The sequence below is a fragment of the Aquarana catesbeiana genome, linkage group LG09, assembly GCF_042186555.1.
Source record: "Aquarana catesbeiana isolate 2022-GZ linkage group LG09, ASM4218655v1, whole genome shotgun sequence".
NCBI lineage: Eukaryota > Metazoa > Chordata > Amphibia > Anura > Ranidae > Aquarana > Aquarana catesbeiana.
Genome location: NC_133332.1, coordinates 69,238,999 through 69,264,824, shown reverse-complemented (window position 1 = coordinate 69,264,824; position 25,826 = coordinate 69,238,999). Strand labels below are relative to the sequence as shown.

The 25,826-nt window shown below is 41.7% G+C and overlaps 1 protein-coding gene across 2 annotated transcripts in view; it reads right to left on the bottom strand.

Annotated features, from left to right (window-relative positions):
• LOC141107776 (uncharacterized) overlaps positions 1-25,826 on the bottom strand; it is a 99,511-nt gene that overhangs the window by 51,495 nt on the left and 22,190 nt on the right. Inside the window, exon 1 of one of the 2 annotated variants that reach the window (XM_073598737.1) lies at positions 403-507. The exons of the other annotated variant lie outside the window; for it this stretch is intronic. The gene's annotated coding sequence lies outside the window, so the exon portion shown is untranslated. Of the gene's footprint in view, positions 1-402; positions 508-25,826 lie in introns of those variants that run through there. 2 annotated transcript variants of the gene reach the window in all.

Sequence of the window (25,826 nt, the reverse complement as noted above, 5' to 3'; positions counted from 1 at the left end):
AGTGTCGGCACCTGGTGGGGACCACACCCCCCTTAGTATGCCGCCACTGCCTGACCTGGTATCGGCCTCTTGTCATCCTTGTACAGCACAGCATATGCTGGGGAGCAGCACAAGGAAACAATCAATTGTGCTGCAGTGCAAAGCACACTACGAATGCTACTGCAGCAAAGAAAAATGAAGTCTCCTGTCCTGCCAGACAGGGCTGTGCTGGGTGGCAGAGCTGTACAAATCTCAGGGCAGGGTGGTCAGAAATACAAACCCTTTGGCATGTATAACAGCTCCCATATATGTATTTCATCTGTGTATTTAGCTGTTTGCCTGGAGTATAGCTCTAATGCTTGTTTAGCAGATATGATCTAAGCGCTGAGGGCTCTCTCAACAAAGTTTAACATGATCCCCTACCTGAAACCTGCTCCGCCGTGTTGGGGTGCTGAGACAACAAGGTGGTGCAAGCCGTTCATGAAGCAGCTCAGCGATTCCCACGTGGACAAAGCTGTGGTGTGTTGTGAGGTTTCAGTTATAAACTGTACAAAGTCCAGAGTAACGTCTCCCTGACACCACGCCAAAACAAACAACATCACCGTCCAATCTTACAATACTGCTGCCCGGGCCTGCGGGATCACTCATTGATCAATAGTGTACAGCACTGCTAGGGAAGGGAGGGTGTACACTCATCCGCTAATACAGTCTTTTTCTTTAAGGCAGCGCGAAGAGTATTGATTAGACTCCCAGGCATGAGTCCATGGAAAGGTCACATAGGCTGCAAGCTATGATGGAAAAATATAGGGAGGCTCTGGCATTTCCAGCACATTTAGTTTCTCAATGACTATTTGTTTTATGACTTTCAAGTATACCAAAAGGGCTCATTCACATTTTCAGCAACCCCTCTGAAAGGCAATCCACAATGGATCGCTTTTCAGAGGGCAGTTTCAAAGCAATTGGAAGGTGATATGATGCCTCTTCACTGCCTATTTTTACCAATGAAAAGCCTGCACTACCGAGCTGCAACCATGAGGTTACAGCATGGCCTTATTAACTTGAATTGGTCACGCGTGGCAGCAGTACTGCCCGCCAGATACAATACGGTCAGTGTTGCCAACCTACCAGATGGAAATTTACTGACATGACACCCAACATTTACTGACACAGCCACGTTTTTACTGGCAGTTCCAAAATTACAGTTTTAAGTACAAATTCCAGTATTTAGGCTACAAATAAGTACAATATGCAATTAGCAATGTGATCTAAGGTAGATATTAAGGCAAAAAGCATATTTCTAATTTTATTTTCGATATAGTAAGCAAGTAGCTCAGGGACAGGACTCAGGGGCAGGAAATTAGAATGGGTGATGCACACATGAAATTGACTCTCACAGTGACACCGACAGCAGTGTGCAGCAGCACAGATCACCGTCATGACACGTCCCCTCCTGAGTCACAGTGACAGTCTCTCTCCATGCCAGATGGTCCCTTCAGTCCCCTCCAGTCCAAACAGCACTGACAGTCCCGCTCCTGGCTCGCCTTAACCACTTCAGCCCTGGAAGAATTTACCCCCTTCCTGACCAGAGCACTTTTTGAGATTCTGCACTGCGTCGCTTTAACTGACAATTGCGCGGTCGTGCGACGTGGCTTCCAAACGAAACTCACATCCTTTTTTCCCCATAAATAGAGCTTTCTTTGGGTGGTATTTGATCACCCCTGCGCTTTTTTTTTTTTTTTGCGCTATAAACAAAAAAGAGAGACAATTTTGAAAAAAACGCATTATTTTTTACTTTTTGCTCTAATAAATATCCCCCAAAAATATATAAAAAAACCTATTTTTTTCCTCAATTTAGGCCGATACGTATTCTTCTACATATTTTTGGTAAAAAAAAAAAAAAAAAAATCGCAATAAGCGATTATTGATCGGTTTGCACAAAAGTTATAGCGTTTGCAAAATAGGGGATAGTTTTATGGCATTTTTATTAATAGTTTTTTTCTTTTTTTTTAAATGGCGGCGATCAGCGATTTTTATTGTGACTGCGACATTATGGCGGACACATCGGACATTTTTTAAACATTTTTGGGACCACTGTCATTTATACAGCAATCAGTGCTATACAAATGCACTGATTCCTGTGTAAATGACACTGGCAGTGAAGGGGTTAACCACTAGGTGGCAGTGTAGGGGTTAAGTGTGTCCTAGGGAGTGATTCTAACTGTGAGGGGCATGGCTGTGTGTGACACGTCACTGATCTCTGCTCCGATGACAGGGAGCAGAGATCAGTGACACTTGTCACTAGGCAGAACGGGGAGATGCTTGTTTACATTAGCATCGCCCGTTCTTCCTCCCCGTGGGGCGATCGCGGGTATCCCCGCAGCAATCGAGTCCACGGGAACCACGACCCAACTCACGGAGCTTGCCGCGTGTGCGCTCGCTGCCCGCCTCTTAAAGGGGAACGTACAGGCACGTGATTCTGCCTGTATGAGCCCTTCTGCCGCAGTGTATCTGTGTGAGGCGGCCGGCAAGCGGTTAATCCCGTCCTGCAGACCTGCACACTCTGCTCCGGGTGCTCCACTCCCTTGCACCTTGCCATCACACGACATGATCAGACACTGCCTCCACCAGAACCGCCCCCCCCCCCCCCCCCAAGCTGCACATGCACATTTCCGAGTCGAGCGTCACCGCCATATTGTTTACTGGCAACCTTTTCCTCTTACTGGCATTTACTGGCAGGAGAAAAGTGCCCATTTTTTATTGGCTGCCAATGGTTGGCAACACTGAATACAATGTATTATTTTTGCCATGGGTGTGAAGTGAAGCATTGCTGACGCGGCTGTATCTTAAGTGAGCGGTCGGGGGAGTGGTAAAACCACCTATTTTTACCCCCCTTCAGCTGCAAATGTGAATGAGGCCTAGAGCAACAACTATTACGTGTGTTCATTTTTGTAGGCCGCTATAAATCCAAAGTAGTTCGACATGACAGAGAGTTTGGGTCATAGTTTGAACAAAGAAAAAGGTATATGTCCATCATGATCAAAACAGACATCCAAAAATTCAAAATGATCCAAGGAAATAACATTTCATCTGGGACAAAATCGACCATTAGCCACAAGAGGCGGATGCCTATAGGCACAGAGGCAAGGGGACAGCTTTTCTTGCATGGTATTTATTTATTTATTTATTACAGGTACCCATATAGCGATGTCAATTTATGCAGCGCTTTACATATATAATGTACATTCACATCAGTCCTTGTCCTTAAGGGGCTTACAATCTAAGGTCCCTAACACACACACACTACATTATGAAAGAGCAATACAGTCATCTCCAGTGAACTTATTTATTGACTATAGTCGCCAGGACAGGACCAGCGAAGCAAGATGTTCTGTGTAAAAGGGATAATCCTAGCATAGGGGTTATGTTTTTGGATACCCTTGCACCCACACCTGGAAATTAGAGGATGTTTTTATTAAAAAAAAAAACTTGCATAGCAATTCATCCAGTGAAAAAGTACATTCATTCTGTACAAATATGGCAAAAAAAGAAAATGTATGTTATTTAGCATTTTGCTGTCCTGGACAAATGTTTTTCATTGACTTAAAAGATGGAAAATACCGCATTTGGCCACTAGATGGAGTTACATAACATAGCAAAATTTCCTATGATATTTAGTGCCACCTAGTGCCTAAATGCAATATTTTCTGTTTTAAACCAATAAAAAACATTCGTCCTACACAACAATCAGCTTAATACCATACATTTATTTTCTCCAGTCTCACAGAACAAATGTAAATGCACTTTCAGTGGATGAACTGCTATGCAATTTTCTTGATTTTCTTTTCTTTTAGGACTGGGATAGACACTGATGGTATTATGGCCCAGTAGGCTATCCCGTTACTGAAAAATTGAATCAGCATTTTTATAATGAACATTTTCTAGACCTGGGTCTACTTTTCTATACAGATTTAGAATGGACCACCAAATGCCCATCTACCAATGCCCCCCCTAACAGTAAGCCACACCCACTATATGCTGCAGGGGCTCACTTCCCCAGATCCAAAACAAATTATGAAGATTGTAACAACAGGATTGAGACCTTCACTAAAAAAAGGTAAGACCCTTTACCACCTTCCATGTAAAAAAAACAAGATTTCATTATTAAAGCATCTAAAGTCAAGAAAAAAAAATGTAATATCTTGCAGCTTATCAGACGTAAGATGTGGTCCTTTTTTTTTTTGCCTTTATTTTTGACCTGGTAATTCTTCCAATAACACCCTTCCTGTCTTAGGATGACAATTCTCACTCAATGCATTGTATTAATGGAAGAGTAGAGCTGTCACATAAGACAAGGAGTGCGACAGTTATTTGTCCAGCTCCCTGAAAATGTTCATTCAGGACGAAACGCGTCAACACAGGGCATTTCCAGTCACGTCACTTATCGTGACATCACATCCTGCCCTTGGAATGCACACCGCATCTAGTTTGCGGAGCGCGTCAGCCATCTTCTATCAGCAGCGCTAAATACACCTAGCACTGGTTTTAAAGGCACAAATGCGAGTGCTGTATACTGTATGTTGATTGTATTTTATTAAAGTCAGCTGCTCTGCGCAATGAAAGTCTCTCCATGGTATTATATCTTTTGAACGGCAATGCATGGCACTATGAAGACTTGGATCCCTGATAACGAGGCTGTGTGGTTTATGCAAACCTAGCAGGGCTTGACCCAAAGGTGCATTTTGACCTACCTAGTAATAAAAGGTCATAACATTGTGGTGAGTGAAAGTCTATGTGGGGCCACCTTGAGCACATCGGGATTCAAGCTGAGCATGTATTTTTCTGTGCATAAGCAGCACTGTGGGTCTCATTGGTCTATTTGATTTCACAATTCAATGTTATTGATTTCAATAAGGTTATTTTATGTATGGTTTTGGTACTATGCAAAAACAGTAGTGACTAATCACTGTGTCACATACACTCACCGGCCACTTTATTAGGTACACCTTGCTAGTACCGGGTTGGGTCCCCTTTTGCCTTCAGAACTACCTTAATTCTTCATGACATAGATTCAACAAGGTGTTTGAAACATTCCTCAGAGATTTTGGTCCATATTGACATGATAGCATCACACAGTTACTGCAGATTTGTCGACTGCACATCCATAGTTACATAGTTACATAGTAGGTGAGGTTGAAAAAAGACACAAGTCCATCAAGTCCAACCTATGTGTGTGATTATGTGTCAGTATTACATTATATACCCCTGTATGTTGTGGTCATTCAGGTGCTTATCTAATAGTTTCTTGAAGCTATCAATGCTCCCCGCTGAGACCACCGCCTGCGGAAGGGAATTCCACATCCTTGCCGCTCTTACAGTAAAGAACCCTCTACGTAGTTTAAGGTTAAACCTCTTTTCTTCTAATTTTAATGAGTGGCCACGAGCCTTCTGCGAAAAAGTTTTATCCCTATTGTGGGGTCACCAGTATGGTATTTGTATATTGAAATCATATCCCCTCTCAAGCGTCTCTTCTCCAGAGAGAATAAGTTCAGTGCTCGCAACCTTTCCTCATAACTAAGATCTTCCAGACCCTTTATTAGCTTTGTTGCCCTTCTTTGTACTCGCTCCATTTCCAGTACATCCTTCCTGAGGACTGGTGCCCAGAACTGGACAGCATACTCCAGGTGCGGCCGGACCAGAGTCTTGTAGAGTGGGAGAATTATAGTTTTATCTCTGGAGTTGATCCCCTTTTTAATGCATGCCAATATTCTGTTTGCTTTGTTAGCAGCAGCTTGGCATTTCATGCCATTGCTGAGCCTATCATCTACTAGGACCCCCAGGTCCTTTTCCATCCTAGATTCCCGCAGAGGTTCTCCCCCCAGTGTATAGATTGCATTCATATTTTTGCCACCCAAATGCATTATTTTAAATTTTTCTACATTGAACCTCATTTGCCATGTAGTTGCCCACCCCATTAATTTGTTCAGGTCTTTTTGCAAGGTTTCCACGTCCTGCGGAGAAGTTATTGCCCTACTTAGCTTAGTATCGTCTGCAAATACAGAGATTGAACTGTTTATCCCATCCTCCAGGTCGTTTATAAACAAATGAAATAGGATTGGTCCCAGCACAGAACCCTGGGGAACCCCACTACCCACCCCTGACCATTCCGAGTACTCCCCATTTATCGCCACCCACTGAACTCGCCCTTGTAGCCAGTTTTCAATCCATGTACTCACCCTATGGTCCATGCCAACAGACCTTATTTTGTACAGTAAACTTTTATGGGGAACTGTGTCAAATGCTTTTGTAAAATCCAGATACACCACGTCTACGGGCCTTCCTTTATCTAGATGGCAACTCACCTCCTCATAGAAGGTTAATAGATTGGTTTGGCAAGAACGATTCTTCATGAATCCATGCTGATTACTGCTAATGATATCGTTCTTATTACTAAAATCTTGTATATAGTCCCTTATCATCCCCTCCAAGAGTTTACATACTATTGATGTTAGACTAACTGGTCTGTAATTCCCAGGGATGTATTTTGGGCCCTTTTTAAATATTGGTGCTACATTGGCTTTTCTCCAATCAGCTGGTACCATTCCAGTCAGTAGACTGTCTGTAAAAATTAGGAACAACGGTCTGGCAATCACTTGACTGAGTTCCCTAAGTACACTCGGATGCAAGCCATCTGGTCCCGGTGATTTATTAATGTTAAATTTCTCAAGTCTAATTTTAATTCTGTCCTCTGTTAACCATGGAGGTGCTTCCTGTGATATGTCATGAGGATAAACACTGCAGTTTTGGTTACTGAAGCCCTACGATTCACTCATGAAGACTGAGGAGAAGAATAAATTCAATACCTTCACCATCTCCCCATCCTTTGTAACCAGATGTCCTTCCTCATTCTTTATGGGGCCAATATGGTCTGTCCTCCCTTTTTTACTGTTTACATACTTAAAGAATTTCTTGGGATTTTTTTGCTCTCCTCCGCTATGTGTCTTTCATGTTCTATCTTAGCCGTCCTAATTGCACCCTTACATTTCTTGTTGCATTCTTTATAAAGTCCTAATGCTGAGGATGATCCCTCAACCTTGTATTTTTTGAAAGCCTTCTCCTTTGCTTTTATATGCATTTTTACATTGGAGTTAAGCCATCCAGGACTTTTGTTTGCTCTTTTAAATTTATTACCCAATGGGATACATTGGCTAATGTCCTTATTTAATATGCTCTTAAAGCAAACCCATCTCTCCTCCGTATTCTTTGTTCCTAATATTTTATCCCAATTTATGCCTTTTAGCAAGGTTTGTAGTTTAGGGAAGTTGGCTCTTTTGAAATTCAGTGTCTTTGTATTCCCTTTATGTTTCCTATTTGTGTGATTTATACTGAAACTAATTGACCTGTGATCGCTGTTACCTAAATTGCCCCGTATTTCCACATCCGTAATCAGGTCTGTATTGTTGGTAATCAGTAGATCCAGTAATGTTTTATTTCTAGTTGGTGCGTCTACCATCTGACCCATAAAATTGTCCTGCAAGACATTAAGGAACTGGTGAGCCTTAAATGAATGCGCGGTTCCCTCCGCCCAGTCTATGTCTGGATAATTAAAATCCCCCATTATGGTAACACTTCCCATCCTTGCTGCTAATCCAAATTGTGTTAGGAGATCTGTCTCTACTTCCTCCCTCAGGTTAGGGGGCCTATAGCATACTCCCAGTATTATTTTCCCCTTAGCTTCATCCCTTTGGAGCTCTACCCATAAGGATTCCACCTCCTCTCTAGCTCCCTCAGTGATGTCATCTCTCACATTCACTTGTACATTATTCTTGATATATAGGCATACCCCTCCCCCTTTTTTACCCTCTCTATCCTTGCGGTATAGGGTATACCCTTGAATGTTTGCCAGCCAATCATGAGAGCTGTTGAACCAAGTCTCTGAAATTCCCACAAAATCCAAATCCTCCTCGTACAACAGTATCTCTAGTTCACCCATCTTGTCCGCCATGCTCCTGGCATTGGTGAACATGCCACATAGTTTAGACCGGTCGCATATTGTCCTCGTATTGGGCGTTTCAAGATTGCAACTAGGACTTGCTACTATACTCACCTTGTGTTTTTGTGCTTTGGTTAACCTACCACTAATGCCCGCAATACTACCCTCTGGAATATCTTTCGCACTGGCTATCTCTGCCTCTGGACCCTCCCCCCCATCGCCTAGTTTAAAAACCCCTCTAACTTTTTGGCCATCTTCATTCCCAGCAGATCTGCACCCTCCTCATTTAGGTGCAGTCTGTCCCTTCTATAGTACCGGTTACCGACTGAGAAGTCGGCCCAGTCCTCCAGAAACCCAAACCCCCCCTTACTACACCAGCTCTTCAGCCACTTGTTTACTTCCCTAATCTCCCTCTGCCTTTCTGGTGTGGCTCGATGTACCGGTAGTATTCCTGAGAATATTACCTTGGAGGTCCTTTTCCTCAATTTAGCTCCTAAGTCCCTAAAATTGTTCTTTAGGACACTCCATCTGCCTCTGACTTTGTCATTGGTGCCAACGTGCACCATGACAGCCGGGTCTTCCCCAGCCCCTCCCAGTAATCTGTCCACAAGATCTGTGATGTGCCGAACCCGAGCGCCCGGTAGACAACATACTGTTAGGCGCTTCAGGTCTTGGTTACAGATTGCCCTCTCTGTCCTTCTAAGAATTGAGTCCCCTACCACCAGAATCTGTCTTTCCTTTCCCTTTGCTGCCCCCCCACTCTCACTGGAGGAGTTCTTCCCCCGGCAGCTAGGAGAGTCCCTCAGCTCCAGCAGTGATGGTCCCTGACTGGTGTCACCAATGTCACTCAATGGAGCGTACTTATTGGGATGCTCTAGTCCTGGTTTGGCCTCCCTGGCACTTACCCCTCTACCCCTCCTGACTATCTACTCTTTGCTAGTGCCTGCACCTCTTTGTCTCCACCCGCCTCTGTGCTGACCCCTGCCGGCACCTGCCGTGTACGTTCCTGGCTCTCCTTTAGTATGGATGGACTTCTCAGTACTGACAGTTGCTTCCCCAGATTCAGAACCTGGGCTTCCAGGGAAACAATGTGCTTACATTTTGCACAGTAGTATTCGCCCTCGATCGGATGATCAAGGAATGCATACATGCGGCAAGATGTACAAAGAGTCGCCTCTCCACACCCGCCGGGCATCGTACCTATTAAATTTAGTGAAGATTGGGGATTATACCCTGTCCAAATTACCTAACAGCTAGCTTCCTGGCACTAATACTCAAGACAATACACAGGTACACAACAAGACAATACACAGGTACTCACAGACCTACGTGCAATCGCAGAACAGTCGCAGACCTACGTGCACTCGCAATACTCAAGTATACAGTACACAATACACAAGTACCCATGATGTGAATCTTCCGTTCCATCACATCCCAAAGGTACTCTGACTGTGGAGGCCATTGGAGTACAGTGACCTCATTGTCATGTTCAAGAAACCAGTGGTGAGATGAATTGAGCTTTGTGAAATGGTGCATTATCCTGCTGGAAGGAGCCATCAGAAGATGAGTACACTGTAGTCATAACGGGATAGACATGGTCAGCAACAATACTCGGGGCGTGGCGTTTAAAAAATGCTCAACTGGTACTAAGAGGGCCCAAAGTGTGCCAAGAAAATATCCCCACATCATTACACCACCAGCCTGAACCGTTGATACAAGACAGGATGGATCCATACTTTCATGTTGTTTATGCCAAATTCTGACCCTACAATATGAATGTCGCAGCTGAAAAAATCGAGACTCATCAGACCAGGCAAAGTTTTTCCAATCTTCTATTGTCCAGTTTTGGTAAGCTTGTGCAAATTGTAGCCTCAGTTTCCTGTTCTTAGATGACAGGAGTGGCACCCGGTGTGGTCTTCTGCTGCTGTAGCCCATCTGCTTCAAGGTTTGATGTGTTGTGCATTCAAAGATGGTATTCTGCATACCTTGCTTGTAACGAGTGGTTATTTGAGTTACTGTTGCCTTTCTATAATCTCGAACCAGTCTGCCCATTCTCCTCTGACATCAACAAGGCATTTTCATCCACACAACTGCCGCTCACTGAACATTTTCTCTTTTTCGGACCATTCTCCCTAGAGATGGTTGTGCATGAAAATCCCAGTAGATCAGCAGTTTTTGAAATACTCAGACCAGCCCGTCTGGCATCAACAACCATGCCAGGTTCAAAGTCACTTAAATCCCCTTCTTCCCCATTCTGATGCTCAGTTTGAACTTCAGCAAGTCATCTTAAACACATCTAGATGTCTAAATGCATTGAGTTGCTGTAATGTGATTGGCTGATTAGCAATTTGTGTTACCAAGCAATTGAACAGGTGTACCTAATAAAAAGACCGGTGAGTGTATATTACCACTTGGCTCAACAGCGCAGTTTATTTATACAATTAACTGCCTCTGTTAAATATGTATGTTGAGCGAGTTTTTCTAAACTGCAGCAGCTGTTTTATTTGTATTTTTGATTACTCAATCATATCCGTTGGCGCAGGGTAACACATCATTAAAGCGTATAAGTATAACAAAATAGGGAATGGCGCTGTGCATAAAGGATGTATTGGTATATGATGTTTATTTAATGGTGGTGATAGATGTACCAATATGACATGCTATAGCGGACACCAATAAGTGGTACCCTCAAAATGCACCCCTGTTTTATCCCACGTATAAGTGGGAAAATAAAAATTAATAAATAGTGATATAAAAGTGCTAGTTGATAAATAAATCAGTGGGTGACAATAAATATACAAACAGCTGTGATCTCATATAAAAATTATTAGTATTAATGACCACTAATAATATGGTGTAAAAAGATATAAGTGCAAAAGTGTCAGGTGCAGTACAAATGACAATATTCCAGCCGCTGCTGGATGATAGAAGTAAACTGCAGATGTTAAATTAGAATAAAGGGTGTCCACAATCCTCTATAGTGAAAAACAGAAAATGCAAAGCAATATGTGTAAACAGATTCATATATGACACATACACAAATGTGAGGTTATACACAAATATATATATATAAAAATGTGTAAAGTAGAGGATATCCACAGTCCTCTGTAATAAAGTGCTAGGAATGCAGAAAAGTAGATACGTGGAAAAAATGACATATAAATATACTTAAAATGTGCAGATATTAGGACCCAAACTGGTAAATAATTAATATGTATATATAGAGATAGTAAACTAATTGATAACAGTATAGAGTCTCATGTGAAAGTGACCAAAGGGTTCATGTGATGTCTTCCACCGAATTTCCTCCAAATATTTAAAACAAACTCCCCCTGATGTGATCCCACTCACCGGAACGCTGTACCCCTACAGGGGTATAAGCATAGGATGTTTGTACGCCAGATGCCGATCAAATCCCGGTGCCAATCAGATCTTTATGTGTTGGTATCCCCTCACCCCGGATCAGCCACTCGTGAAGGAGAAGGGGGAAGATGACAATCCCCTGTTGTGATCCTATTTCCGGCCGGACATCCGCTCCAGAGTATTATATGTAATAAAAGAATTGCTCCACATAGCGTAACTCCATAAAGTATCTTTTAATTGTAGATGTTTAAACAATCCAAAAGGAGCATAATGAATCCAAGGAAATAAACAAGTATAAAAGGAGAGGAGGGAGCATGCAAGCTCTCTACCCCCCCTAGCCGTTCCGGGACGCAGCGTAGTGCACAGCTGCCGCTTGCGTTCCACCGGTCGGCTATCGAAAACCACAGTAACAGGAAGTGACGTTGTGCGTGCCAAGATAGTCCCGCCTTACGCGTTTCGTCACACGGACGTCATCGGAGGCGCTGCCATCTTGGTCCTCTCAACGTCTTATATCTGGGTGCAGTACATGCCGCGGCCAATCCCGCACCAGATGCTAAATGATGAGCATCCTGTAGGTCCAATCGAAAAAATTCGCTCAATTATGGAGACAAAGGCAAAATGCTGTACACACTCGGTATCATTAGACCGAGGGAGATACTGGATAGAGTCTCCTTGAGCGCCATCTAGTGGGATGTTTATAGTTCGTATAGTTTATATGGAATAGCGGCCGTGGAGAAATGTAATTTGCAAACCAGATACTATCTGGTAAAAGTACATATTAGAAATACATATTAAATGACAATCAAATAGCCTAAACTTAAAAAACCAAAAAAGGAAAAAATAATAATATTGTATAAATTATAATTACCTCGAGAGGTATTTAAGCAGAAAAAAGTCTTTTACAGAATTCTTTAATAAATTAAAAGTATATATCTAAAAAATATGTATATAAAAATTAAAAATTAATATATATGGAATATTGATACTGTACACATAAGAAAGGCAATGCATTAAAAAACTCTTGTAAAAAGATGTGCAAAGAGGAGTATGTTATATAATCAGTACTATTATAAACCAGAGGCAGGAGAGAATGTGTTAGTTTACCAATAAATATGTTAGTATACCAACCAAGAGAAGGAGAGAATGTTTTAGTTTGCCAATAAATATGTAAGAATGTACTAAAAATAGTGATGAATCATATATATATCATATAAAAATCTTGAAATCTTCGGAAAATAAGGAAATGGGGTAGGGAAACGTATAGATTCCACCTATATAGAATTAAGTAAGGAGCACTTCAGAACCAATTATGGAAGTGGGTTAGGGGCATATGTAAAATCCACAATTTAAAAATTAGATAAAAAACAATTCAAATCAATGTCCACATTTAACCCTCTGGGAACAAGGCTCCCTAGGCGATATATCCACTTAGTTTCATTCTGGGACACTTTTATTCTTTTGTTACCGCCTCTCCAGTGATCTTTGATCAGGTCTATGCCATAAAAGATTAATCCTGTAGGGTTTCTATTGTGGACCTCATCAAAATGCCTAGAGAGGTTATGCTTTGGAAAGCCTTTTTTAATATTATTAATGTGCTCTCTAATCCTAACGCGGAGGGGCCTAGTAGTTCTTCCCACATACTGAAGCCGACAGGGACATTCGATCACATATGTGACGTGAGTACTTTCACAGGTAATCAATTCCCTGATTTGGTACTCTTTCCCTGTTCTTGACTTAAAGAGTAATCTTTTCCTTGGTTGTCTCTTACTTACACGGCAGGGTAAACACTTTTGGCATCTGAAAAAACCTTTTAATTCAGGGAACAACTTGACCGGTTTTGGTGGGTCGATCACGTTATGCACCAACTGGTTCCTCAAATTGGGGGCCTTCTTGTAGATAAATCTAGGTTTTTTGGGGAGTATCTTCACCAAAGTTCTATCAGATTTTAAAATAGGCCAGTATTTTCTAAAAATGTGTTCAATTGACCGATATTGATTATTAAAACCAGTAATAAAAGCCATATCCATCTTGCAGTGGTTGTCAATTTTCTCCTTCTTTCTCAGTAGGAGATCACGATCTAAGCTCCCTATTTCCATCTTATATCTCATTAGGGTTTCTTTGTGATATCCTTTATCAATGAATTTTTTAATCAAAGTGTCGGCTTGAGTGTAATAATCATCTATCCTATGGCAATTTCTTCGCAACCTCATTAGTTGGCCTTTCGGAATATTCTGCTTCCACTTAGGATGATGGCAACTAGATGTTGGGATGTAGCCATTGCGATCCGTGGCCTTAAAAAAGGTTCTAGTGTGTAATTCGTTGTTCTCTTTGAAAATCTGTACATCTAGGTAATCTATTTCTTGAGGATCGCATGTCCCACTGAAAGAGATGCCGTATTTATTTTGATTCATTGCTCCTAGAAAATCCTGAAATGACTCTGCCGTGCCTCTCCACACTATAATCACGTCATCGATATAACGACGGTAAAATTCAATCTCCGGGCGTGGACTTCTATATATATTTTCTTCCTCCCACATGTCCATAAATAAATTAGCCACGCTTGGGGCATATCTGGCTCCCATGGCGACGCCTTTGGTTTGCACATAGTAGTCCTTCTGGTACCAAAAATAATTACTTTCCATTGCTAGTTTTAAAGCTTCTAAAATAAAATTAATTTGTTCTTGTTTAAGATTGGCGTCTTTGTAAAGTGCTTTCTCTACTCCTTTTAAGCCATATTTTTGTATAATGCTGGTATATAAGGAGTTCACGTCTATCGTCGCGAGGAGACAATCTTCAACACCAGTAATATTTTTTATTTCGTTGATCAATTGCGTACTATCCTTTAGGTATGATCTTCCTTTAGTTACCATTGGTTTTAGAAAGCAATCGATGTATTCTCCCAGTCTAGAGAACAGGGAATTAATCCCACTTATAATCGGTCGTCCCGGGGGTTTCTCCAATCGTTTGTGTATTTTTGGTAAATAATATATAACTGGTGTTTTGGTGGACTCGCAAATTAAGTATTTGGCTTCCTTTTTATTTAGAATTCCTTTGTCTTTCCCTTTTTTGACGAGAGCTTTCAGTTTCTTGCTATAAAGTTGTTTGGGGTTTCCTTTAAGTTTCTTATAAGTATTTTCTACTCTAAGGAGGTTCCTCATTTCCTCCTCATAGTCTTCTTTCCTTAATATAACCAGCCCGCCCCCTTTATCTGCGGGGCGTATAACTACGTCTTTTCTTTTTCCGATTTCTTTAATGACTTTCCATACACTCCTATTGTTAGGAATCTTACTTTCGAGTTTCGCAAGGTCACTCTCCACCATCTTCTTAAAGGCGTTCATACACTGGTCGCCCGGAACTTTCGGATTGAAAACCGAATTGTTTCTAAGACTAGTGTGTGTGAAACAAGAAGGTTCTTCTGCTGGTTTCTCATCTTTGTTTAAGGCGTAGTGTTTCTTTATTCTTAATTTACGTATGAATTTCTGCAAATCAACAAAAACCTCAAACTTATCAATATTCTTGTCTGGTGCAAATTTTAATCCTAAATCTAAAACTCTCAGTTCTTCATCAGTAAAAACAGCATCACTCAAATTAAAAATTCCTTCTCCTAATATTCTCTTCTCCTTTTTCTTCTTCTTTCCTCCTCGTTTTCCTCTTGCCTGTAACCTCTTTCTATATCTCTTAGGGTTTGATCTGACCCTCTGCCAGGGTTCCTGTTCGGCCCATTCCTTGTTTGCTGCGGATGTCCGTAGGTGCCAAAATTCCTCTGTTGTGGATGTCCGTAAGTTCCTATATCCCTCTGTTCTCTGTACACGGGTACACAAAACTATTACATCATTAAAGCGTAACTTCACTTTTGTTGAGAAAAAAACATTCCCATCTGGGTGATCGATGTACATTGCAAGGATTATAACAACCTTTTTTTGCAGATTCCTACCTTTTGTCATCCTGAAGTAATCCAACGCGCGTTTGTCTGTGCCTCAGTACTGAGTGGGTCTAATGGGAGTCGTTTCATAATTAACTGTCAGGTGTGCAGCTGCAGAGCACTAATGAGGAAATCTGCTGGGCCTGCATCCCTTTAAACGTGCTCCTATTAGGAGTATCTCTCCAAAAATTACATTTTTGTTGCAGGGGATGCCTGAAATCTGACTTGTATCTTAGGCAGACTTCTGGGAAAATTGGTGAGCCAATCACACAAGCAGGAAATGATGTTTCTGGGGAGTGGTCAGTACACATTCTCAACTCCAGGTAACCATATTGGAATGCATTCCGGGAAAATTACAGTGGCTGCAGATTGAAAAGATTGAAAAGGAAAGGTCATTTAAAAAAAAATTCAATCACAATATGATTAGTGTCGCAATTATATGTGCTGTATTATTTTTTTCTCCCCATAAAACTGAAGTTACCCTTTAAGGAGTGTGATAGGACTACAGGACACCTACCCCTCTCCTCATATTAAGAACACGAGGGGAGGTGTTTTGTGGTCCACAGAGGACTGGGAACTTGAAAAAATGCACCAGAGGCATTTTTTTTTTATTTGTTTCTGTGCCCTTTTCCCAATTTTCTTAACTGGGTTACGGATGTTTGGGATGAGCCAATTTATATATATTCTTGGTGGGGGTTTTTTGTATGTAGTATTTACATGATTGTCATGGTTTGTAATAACATACATTGTTTTTTATCAGCTGCATTTTGTGATTGAATTGACATTCAAGTGGATCCTGAGGAAGCCCCGTATTGGGCGAAACGCGTCGATACACCGATATATCTATATGTTGAGCCTACTGTACACATTAAAAAACAACAGCAGATGATAGTGCTCAGGGTACCAGCATAGTGGCTCACAAACAGTGAAATAAGAACTAGTAATAAATCCAGTAGTAAAAACAAGGCTAGAAAAAATCAATAGTAAAAAGTCCACAGGTATAAATCAAGAGTGCAATCAATTCTGAGGGGCAATAAATAGTAGATCTTGGGAACTGGTTCATGATGGTGGAGTCTATAGCAAAACAGGCACAAAGGGCTGCTCTTCTCGGGAGTGAAGCCAACTCAGAATCAACATGGAAAGAAAAGACAGAAAAAGCGCCTCTGAGTGCAATGTTTTAATGTAACATAATAAAAGTTTTCACCACTTACATGTGGGTAAGTACAGATGTGCTCATAAATGGTGAGGTATGGCTGATGTCTGGAGCGTGTCCCGAGCGATGCCAAATCTGGGCTGTGGAAGCCGCAAGGAGCCGGCTGTGTCTTCCATAGGAGATGGTGACGATCCACTCAGGGAGCAGCGATGTCAGCAAGGTCAGGGGGAAACACAACGCGTTTCAGAGCATGCACGAAGTCCGTAAGGCGCATGCACTTCTTTATCAAGTGTTGGGGAGAGAACCTCTGGGGGAATCAAGGATGGAAAAGGACCTGGGGGTCCTAGTAGATGATAGGCTCAGCAATGGAATGCAATGCCAAGCTGCTGCTAACAAAGCAAACAGAATATTGGCATGCATTAAAAAGGGGATCAACTCCAGAGATAAAATGATAATTCTTCCACTCTACAAGACTCTGGTCCGGCCGCACCTGGAGTATGCTGTCCGGTTTTGGGCACCAGTCCTCAGGAAGAATTACTGGAAATGCAGCGAGTACAAAGAAGGGCAACAAATCTAATAAAGGGACTGGAGGATATTAGTTATGAAGAAAGGTTACGAGCACTGAACTTATTCTCTCTGGAGAAGAGACGCTTGAGAGGGGATATGATTTCAATATACAAATACCGTACTGGTGATCTCACAATAGGGATAAACTTTTCCGCGGAAGGGAGTTTAACAAGACACATGGTCAATCATTACAATTAGAAGAAAAGAGGTTTAATCTTAAACTGCGTAGAGGGTTCTTTACTGTAAGAGTGGTTAGGATGTGGAATTCCCTTCCACAGGCGGTGGTCTCAGCAGTAGAAACTAGTCTCATTGATAGAAACGATTAGATAAGCACCTGAACTACCTCAACATACAGGGATATACAATGTAATACTGACATATAATCACACACATAGGTTGGACTTGATGGAATTGTGTCTTTTTTCAACCTCACCTACTATGTAACTATGTTATCAGCTCAATAGATTTCTGGCAAGAGAATGCTTTTAATGGTATACCTAACTGACCCACAGGAAGCACTTAAGAGCAGGTCATTATTGTTTACATACTCTTTAAGAGTGTTCTTTCTTATCATTCAGATATATGTTTTTTCTTCTTTTTTTGGGGTGGGGGGGGGGGGGGCTGGTCACGTGGAATGGCAGCAGTACAGGAGACCTTGTACACAGTTATAGGAGTTGCCACAGCTTGCAGCTCTCCTGTTCGAGGGCCAGCGGGGACATGCTGCCATGTGACAATTATATTACCAGGAATGAGCCTCTGGGACTGAAGGCACAACACAGTGAGCTTGTTATGTAAAAGAAAAACCTGCATGACTCAGATCTTATGTACAAACCACAAATAATTACCTGTCATTCCTATTACCAATAATAACTAGTCTAATGATACAGACAATAGGGGAGGAGGTAACCCACCCTACACTTAGCTTCCAGCTCTAGATCAGAACTGCTTTCCCGAACACAGTGTAAAATGTTCTGAATGGCCAGACTCATTATTTTAAAGCGACACTAAACTTTGGTATAAAGAAAAAAAAATCTATTCAAGTATGGATTCTTAAAGCAGTAATAAACCGCAGATTAAAAAAAAAAAAAAAAAAACAAACAAAAAAACCCCTGCAAGGCAATGTCATAATTAGAGATGGACCCGATGTTCATTTGTTCATAGAACAAATGAACGCATGGGGTGCTCGCGGGAAGTTCACCCACCGCAATGCGCCCTATAATGCACTGTGATATCACAGTGCATTGAAGGCTGCTGATTGGCCAAAGCATGCACCTGACCTGTATGATTTGGCCAATCACAGCATGATTTGCTGTGAGAGCCATAATTTGCCAAAAGCAGGGTGCCTTTGGCCAATCATGGCTCAGGGGCTAAGTCCACGCCCACACTATATAAGGCTGCTTACACAGTGGTCGTGTATAGTGTTTATGAATGGAGAGAGATTAGGCAGGTTAGTTAGTGGACTGAGTGTGCAGTCAGTGTAGTGTGTATAATCATACTGCCTAGACCGGTGGTCATCAACCTTGTCCTCAGGGCCCACTAACAGGCCAGGTTTTATGTATTACCTTGGGGAGATGCAGACTAGAATTCTGCAATCACTGAGCAGCAAATGATATCACCTGTGATGTATTTCAGTTATCTTGCAAACCCTGGCCTGTTAGTGGGCCCTGAGGACAGGGTTGATGACCACTGGTGTAGAGTATATAGTACAGTGCAGTCAGTGTAGTGTATATAATCATACAGTGTAGAGTATACAGTACAGTCAGTGTAGAATATATAATAAAGTGCAGTCAGTGTAGTGTATATAATCATACAGTGTAGAGTATACAGTACAGTCAGTGTAGTGTATATAATCATACAGTGTAGCGTATACAGTACAGTCAGTGTAGAATATATAATAAAGTGCAGTCAGTGTAGTGTATATAATCAGAGTGTATAGTACAGTCAGTGTAGCATATATAATACAATGCAGAGTATATAGTGTAAATAACGCAGTGCAGAGTATATAATAGTGTATTGAAGTGGTTAAGGGGAACCCTATGACAGAATTAAAAAAAAAAAAATGGCATGGGGTCCCCCCCAAAATCCATACCAGGCCCTTCGGGTGACGTCACTCCCGCGTAAGCGCACGGAAGCCCACGAGCTCTGACGTTCTGGTACGGTACGCCGGACCTTCGGAGTGCATGCGCTGGTGACATAACTAGGAGATAAGAGATATTCTTTGTACCTACAGGTAAGCCTTATTATAGCCTTTCCTGTAGGTACGAGTCATAAAAGTGAGTTTTCTACCACTTTAACTCAAAACGTTCCTTCTAATGCTCTCGGCCTCCTCCAAATTTCTTTTTTTTTTGCTGCTGTGATCGGACTTCCTATTAAGATGGTGGTTACATTCATTCTTCATGGACCCCAGCTTTATAGGAATATAGCCATGAACTAAGGACTATGGCATGTAAAGTCTCTCCAGTGTATTGTGCTGCTTTTGCAGAAACCCTTGCTGCATCTCTGAAAAGTGACCCAGGCTACAGGCACCTATCAAAATCAGAGACCTGCTCCCCCCTCCAAAAAATATTAAAAATGTCCGAAAGTGTGTGTGTGTGGGGGGGGGTGTAATATTTAGTTAAAGTGACTGAAGGCAAGCTTCTCGGGTTTTTTGGACAGCGTGGTTAGAACCAATGCCAGTTTTTTATTGCTGTCTGTGCCCCCATTAGGGAGGTTCACCCTCTCTTTTTGTCCCGTTTATCGTTATCACCGAAAGTGAAGAAAAAACCCCAAATTTGGGCGATCACCAGAATAAGAATAGAGGTGAAATCTCCCAATGGGGGACAGTAGTTCTGGTTATCCGGGACAACCAGCAATTCCTATGGACTTTCTCCTACTTCCTATTGGCTATGGGAAAGGAAGTGAAGAGAAATCTACACAATGGGACACCCCCCCCCCCCAAAAAAAACAAACAAACAAACAAAAACATAGGCTTATAATTTTCACAAAATAAGAAAAAGCCTTCACCTTTGGTTCTACTTTAAAAAGTGACAGTGTCCTGTCCCCAGGGGACACATTAGATGTAGTGCTTTGTTCCATCTTTCTACATGCTGTGGAAGCCTAGCTATGTGGTCAGACAGGACTAAATGTCATGCAGGGCAGCCCTCCCTCCCGCCCACCCCTTGTCCCGGTCCTGGCCATAAAACAACGTCCCTCACTGACCACAGATGTTCTAAAATCAGGGGATGGGTCCAGGCATCAATTTGTTTTGGGTGTCTGGCTTAATATTGGCTAATTTGCATATTAGCCTCATTTACAGCTTCAGAAACGGAGACAAGATTGTTAAGTATAAGGCCAGCCACCAGCAAACATATAAAGAGATTGTGCCCCATTGCTTGTTAATATCTTTTTTTAATAAGCATATTTTCATCACATGACTGCAATCAATTATAAGAGCTTGTAAAGCTGGCCATAGAAAGATCAAAATGTGGCCAGTTCAGCCAGGATAAATTTCATCTATGGTGGTTTCTGTTCAAGAGGAGTCAATCAAATGATGTTTGTATATTTTTGATCAATCAGCGAATGCAGCCAATCAGCTGCAGTGCTGATCAGTGTATTCCGACAGTGGAGGACTCCCCGCTCTCAGAATATAATAGCGCAGAGGGGAGGATTTTCCCATTTTCCCATCCACTTTGCTTGCGTGGATGGGGTAATCTATTCCATTTTTTTTTTATAAGCCTGCTAAATGATAAAAAAAAAAAAAAAAAAAACTGATTTATGTATGGACAGCTTTACTAGCTAGGAAATGGGTGGGCGATTGAAATCTTGGGAGGAGAGAAGGAGCGGCTATGGCTGGCAACAATACTATGGTAATAGGCGTGACAACATGATGACATCACTATTTAGATGAATAAGAACATAGAGATCAACACTGCTTGTACTTTAATGCATGTACAGTATCTCACAAAAGTGAGTACACCCCTCACATTTTTGTAAATGTTTTATTATATCTTTTTCATGTGACAATACTGAAGAAATGATACTTTGCTACAATGTAATCTAGTGCGTGTACAGCTTGTATAACAGTGTAAATTTGTTGTCCCCTCGAATTAACTCAACACACAGCCATTAATGTCTAAACCTCTGGCAACAAAAGTGAGTACACCCCTAAGTGTCAATATTGTGTATGTGGCCACCATTTTTTTTCAGCACTGTCTTAACCCTCTTGGGCGTGGAGTTCACCAGAGCTTCACAGGTTGCCACTGGAGTCCTCTTCCACTCCTCCATGATGATATCACGGAGCTGGTGGATGTTAGAGACCTTGTGCTCCTCCACCTTCCGTTTGAGGATGCCCCACAGATGCTCAATAGGGTTTAGGTCTGGAGATATGCTTGGCCAGTCCTTTACCCTCCACTTTTTTTAGAAAGGCAGTGGTCGTCTTGGAGGTGTGTTTGGGGTCATTATCATGTTGGAATACTGCCCTGCGGCCCAGTCTCTAAAGGGAGGGGTCATGCTTTGCTTCAGTATGTCACAGTACATGTTGGCATTCATGGTTCCCTCAATGAACTGTAGCTCTCCAGTGCCGGCAGCCCCAGACCATGACACTCCCACCACCATGCTTGACTGTAGGCAAGACACACTTGTCTTTGTACTCCTCTCCTGTTTGCCGCCACACACGCTTGACACCATCTGTACCAAATAAGTTTATCTTGGTCACATCAGACCACAGGGCATGGTTCCTAAGTTTGCTTGTCTTCAGCAAACTGTTTGAGGGCTTTCTTGTGCATCATCTTTAGAAGGGGCTTCCTTCTGGGACGACAGCCATGCAGACCAATTTGATACAGTGTGCGGCGTATGATCTGAGCGCTGACCCCCTTCAACCTCTGCAGCAATGCTGGCAGCACTCATACGTCTATTTCGACAAAAAACAATCTCTGGATATGAGGCTGAGCATGTGCACTCAACTTCTTTGGTCGACCATGGCGAGGCCTGTTCTTAGTGGAACCTGTCCTGTTAAACTGCTGTATGGTCTTGGTCACCGTGCTGCAGCTCAGTTTTAGGGTCTTGGCAAACTTCTTATAGCCTAGGCCATCGTCATCTAGAGCAACAACTCTTTTTTTCAGATCCTCAGAGAGTTCTTTGCCATGAGGTGCCATGTTGAACTTCCAGTGACCAGTATGAGAGAGTGATCGAGAGATACAGTAATTTGGACATTTTAACTTAGGAGTGTACTCACTTTTGTTGCCAGCAGTTTAGACATTAATGGCTGTGTGTTGAGTTATTTTGAGGGGACAGCAACTGTACACTGTTATACAAGCTGTACACTCACTACTTTACGTTGTAGTAAAGTGTCATTTCTTCAGTGTTGTCACATGAAAAGATATAATAAAATATTTATAAAAATGTGAGGGGTGTACTCACTTTTCTAAGATACTGTAGCAACGTGATGACATTACAATAGAAAGGCAGAAATTGACAACACTTGGACAACAATTGGACATGGCAACATGATGACGTTACTATTTAGGTGAATGGGAAGACATAGATTCAAGGGTCAGCAACACTGCAAATTCAGCAGCGGGACTGTAGCGTTTCCAGACCAGCACAGGAAAGGAGGCCACAACAGGAAGACTGGCAGGATCAACAGGTAAATGTTTGACACCAAAGGGTATACTAAAGATGGAAGATTAAGAGACGGTTTACACTACAAAAATGTACCCCTGATGCATTCTGGATGCGTTTTTGCTTACAGTTCACACCACAAAAACTCACTGCCAATGCCTTTCTGCATGCACATTTTTAATTGCGCTTTCAATGCATTCCAGTGTGTGTTTTCCTTGTTTTTTTTTTCTCAAGGTTTCCTGTCTTTTTTTTTTTCATGTGATGCAATCCGATGCATTTTGACACATTCCAGTACAGTTCTGTGCAGAAAAAATGCAGCATGTTCTACTTTTTTATTCTGCACTGGAACACACTGAAGCTGACTGCACTGGTGTAAACCATTGCATTGGAACCCATATGATCTACTGTCCATGCATTTTTAATGCAGAAAAAAAAATGCACTGGACTGCATCTGGCTCTTAAAGAGGAACTTCACTTCTCCCTTGCATTTTATTTTCTATTCCAGCTTACCATGTCTGCTGGGTTTTCTTTAGGGTCAGTTCACACTAGATGCAGTCAAGAGCATTTTTTTATGCATCAAAAACACAAGGAAAGTAGATTACATAGGTTCCAATGGCATAGTTCACAGCAGTGCAGTCAGTTCCAGTGCGTTTCAGTTCCAGAAAAAAAAGTAGAAGATGCAGCATTTTTTATGTACAGAACTGTACTGGACCGCAGTAAAACACATTAAAAAAATGCATTCAAAAACTCACCAGAGCACTGTGGGAAAAAAGAAAAAACATGAGGGAAAAAAAATGCACCGGAACGCAATTTAGCTAAAAAAAAAAAATACCTTTGGAAACCTTGGAAAAAAAGAAGAAACAAGAGGGGGAAAAAAATGCACAGGAACACATTATAGCAAAAGCAAAAAAAACAAAACCTGCGAAACCTTGGAAAAAAGGAAAAAGCATGAGGGGAAAAACGCACTGGAATGCAATTAACAAAAAAACAAAACAGAAAGAACCCTGGGAAACCTTGGGGGAAAAAAAGAAAAAAACGAGAGGAAAAAACACACTGCAATGAATTACAGCTAAAAAAAAAAAAAACCTGGGAAACCTTGGAAAAAACAAGAGAGGGGAAAATACGCACCAGAACGCATTACAGCAAAAATTAAAAAAGGAAAGCACCAGATATTTTACACTTCAAGATCCAGGAGCATGTAAATGTCCATGTGCATCAGGCTTTATTCCTTCAGGAGGAGCAGCGTTATCACCCGGGGACAGGAAGTGGGACTACAGAACCCCCCCCCCCCCCTTTCTGCTCTTCTTTCCCCACATCGCAGGGGGAGATGTTTTGTAGTTTACAGAGAGAGCAGTGGTCAATACATAGAAATAACAAACAGCAGCAGCAGATAGTATAAGAAGTTGTCAGCAAACAAGATTTTTGGAAGGATCAACAGGTTCTTTTTTGCACTTTTACACCAGATATAACATAATGCTTTCAATGTTATATTTAGCGGAGCACAAGGGAGACGTTGATTGGCAGGGTTTACATATACTTCAATGAGGACATAACTGTATTAAGCTGTGTTTGTTATAGCTGGCTGAAGTTCAGATTTTAGATAAAGTGCTTCAGGCAGCACTTTTGTATTTGTTTCCCTTGAGAAATGTCTATCAATGTAGACACTTTTACTGCCAAGAATTGCATCAGAACCATTGGTTGTCTCTTCCCACAGTACTGCGGTTTTCCAATGTGATGGAACCTCACTAAGCACATTGTGTTCTATCTTAGCATGTGTGTTGTAGTAAATGACAAGATCAATACATCCAGGGGAGTATTCATTAAACAGCTAGGACTTTGAACATGCCATTTTCATAAGCATTTCTACGCCCTGTTGCAAGCCTGCTGTGCCTAATTGTAAGTCATAAGCAAGTAATTAGAAGGTAAATTGTGCCAGCAAGGTTAGATATAAGCATTGATAACAGCGACTTCAGTTCTCAAAGTCATGCTTGGTTCCGCCCTCTCATGCACTTTGTATGTGAGTATTGGTTAGACTGCCCATATCAAGGACTGAGAAGTGATACAGTGCAAAGTTCATATATAGGGAATAAGAACAGACACTAAGGTGTTGATTTACTGATGGCAAATAGACTGTGCACTTTGCAAAGAGCAGTTGCTCCAGAGCTAAAGTAAAAAAGCAGAAGGTTTGCTGACTTCTACCATCCAATCATGTGCAAGCAAAAATGTTTTTTTTTTAATTTTCCTTGCACATATTTGGGAATTCTTTGCAAAGCGAAGTTTTACCTTATTTACGAAGTTTTGGAGCAACTACTTTTGCAGGATGCAACTGCACTTTGCAAAAGTGCAGTCTATTTGCCTTTAGTAAACCAACCCCTAAGGCTGCAGGCTGAATGAAAGAAACAAAACAGGTCCCACCATCCATGCTATATATATATATATATATATATATATATATATATATATATATATATATATATATATATATATATATATATATATATATATACACACACACACACAGCATGGATGGACAAATCCCTCTGATAGGCCACTCTATTCTGACAGCTTCATCTGATTGGATGCAGCTGCTGTTAGCCAGCAGTTTTCTGAATGGCTCCTTATGCCGCGTACACACAACCGGTTTTGCCGTCGGAATAAACTCCGAAGGTTTCTCCGACGGAACTCCATTCAAGCGGTCTTGCCTACACGCGGTCAAACCAAAGTCCAGACCGTCCAGACCGCGGTGACGTACAGCACTTACGACGGGACCAGAAAAAGGAAGTTCAATAGCGAGTAGCCAATAGCTTCCGTCTCATACTTGCTTCAGAGCAAGCGTCGTATTTGGACCGTTGGAACAGCATACAGACGAGCTGTTTTCCCGATAGGAATTGGGTCTGTCAGAAATATTTAGAACATGTTCTATTTCTAGGTCTGTCAGAATTTTCGAAAAGAAAAGTCCGATGAGGTATACACGCGATCGGAACAGACGATGAAAAGCTTCTGTTGTACTTTTTCTGTCGGACATTCCGCTCGTGTGTACACGGCTTTAGATTTTTCACTCTCAGGTTGTCAGGTGGAAGGGGGCCCCAGAACAACATACTCAAGGAACTGCTGGGAAATTTTAGGGCTCATGCACACAAAGCATTAAAGTGGTTGTAAACCCTTTAAAAAAAAAAAAACCTGCAAGACAAAGGCATAATGAGCTAGTATGCATAGCATACTAGCTCATTATAAATTACTTACCTGAGATCAAT